The sequence below is a fragment of the Pinus tabuliformis genome, chromosome J (assembly GCF_031772625.1).
Source record: "Pinus tabuliformis cultivar Carrire ecotype Pingquan chromosome J, CPIR1, whole genome shotgun sequence".
NCBI lineage: Eukaryota > Viridiplantae > Streptophyta > Pinopsida > Pinales > Pinaceae > Pinus > Pinus tabuliformis.
Window position 1 is genome coordinate 19,518,728 of NC_142295.1, and position 1,988 is coordinate 19,520,715.

Here is a 1,988-nt window from a genome sequence, read left to right on the forward strand (position 1 = left end):
GCCCAGTGACTACAGATTGTGCAGTTCCAGCAGACATGGGGAGAGCTTGATATCTAAGACTGCGCAATGTGCAGCTCAGGGAGGTCTGAGAGACAGAACTGCACAATTTTTGGAAGCAGGGGAGCCGATTGAGTGAAGGGTCACTAGAGGAAGATTTTGCGTAGTTCTAGAGGCCAAGGGAGGTTGCGATTCTTCACACTGTGTAGTTCCAACAAGAAAGGAAAAGGCTTGAGGGTTGAGGATGTGAAATGCCAATTTCAAAGCTGACAGGGAGACACAATTGCGCAATTCTGAAGGTCAAGGGAGGTTGTTGGGCTTTAGGAATTGCACAGAGCAGTAGCCCTGAATGACAGGGACTGCACACTACGCAGTTCCAAGAAGCAGGGTCACATCCTAGAGGGTTGAGATTGTGCAGTGCGTATTTTAGTCGGGGCCTGGTGAAGCTAAGTTTCCCAATCAGGAAGATTTTCCAAAAATGGTTAAGTTCGGGATGGGAGATGGACTTGTGATAAACTTCAATTCTGATCACACACTTAGCATACTTTGACAACATGACAACATAGATCATCGGAACACACAAACAAATCATTCCCTCTGTGTGAATACCTCACAACAAGATATGGCAATTGCGACTCTTAAGATGGACCATAGGACGATTGTGATGACACTCATGTGACAGTGCTCAAAACTTTGTGTATGTTTACATGGTTGGGATAACTGAAATACACAAAGATCGACCTTCGAAGACATCAGAAAAGGTTCGCAAATATTGTACGACAGTAAAACATGCAAAAAGATGACAGTTAATCCAACATGAAAAAGGTGCGAAAGAACTTCGAGAAAGCTCATGAAATCAGCTCTAGTGTTTGCAACAACAAAGGAAAAGACAAATGAAGGCTCTGAAACTTGAGCATAAGACAAAATTGGGGAGGGTGTTCCAGTAGCTACAATAGTTATATATGTTTTTTGGTTTATAACTACTACAAATTTGGAACTTTTATTTTATATTATTGTTATTATTTCCATTTACAAGCATCAAGTGTCTTAATAGGAATTGAAGTGTTTTCTTTGATAAAATGGATTTAAGTGGTCATGAATTTATAAGACTGTAGTAGGACATGGTAATATGTTAGTTCCTAACTAAAAATAAGGCAAAGTGTTCAATATTTTTGTAATGGATCATTTTACTATTTTTTTGAAGAGATGGGAGATAAAGAACACGCCTCAAATCATCAACAACAAAACACAAATTTGAAATTCATTTTGAAGGGCAGTTGATTGTTGGAGAAGAGTTGCCACCACCAAGATGGTTTACTACTCAAAATTTGTTAATGACTCTTGTCATTGGTAGTTATGAAAGTAGCACAACAACATAATCTTTTGGATATATTGTGCATGAAAATAATGCATTACAGAGCAATGAAAAAGGGTCTATTCAGAACTTTCTAGAGCCATTTGTGAACAATATTTAAGGCATCATTAATATTGAAAATTATCTTGACAGTGCTACTAAAGCTGCTTTGCGGGAATTTGGCAGTGGATCTCGTGTTCCACCTCCAACATCAAAGGAAGTAGTTGTGAAATTGCAAATTATATATGTTACAAAGCAGGTTTTAGCACGGATGGGAAAAGACATAGAATGCATTGTATGCAAGGAGGATTTGATTGTCAATGACAAGACGCTGGAAGTTGCAAAATATATTCCAACTGCAATAATTAGTGGCCATTACAGATATAAGACATATGATTTTGTGCAATTAGCATAAATATATGGAATGAATATTATGGAACCCACAAGAGTTTCAATGCCTCAAAGAACTGTTAAAAAAAATTAAATAGCAATGGAAGCCATTGCAGAGTCAATTAATCCTCCTAATACTAATGAAGTGATCCATGGCCCAAAATACTAAGTACTAAGTTGGCTAGTCAAAGTGATGGTATGCAGGACCCAAGCTTGTTGAAATTTAACAAGACAGAGGCGTCACATA

General features: G+C 38.0%; 1 pseudogene; it reads left to right on the plus strand.

Annotated features, from left to right (window-relative positions):
• The first annotated feature begins 1,203 nt into the window (after positions 1-1,203).
• LOC149225201 (E3 ubiquitin-protein ligase AIP2-like) lies at positions 1,204-1,766 on the plus strand (annotated as a pseudogene).
• Positions 1,767-1,988: the final 222 nt, after the last annotated feature.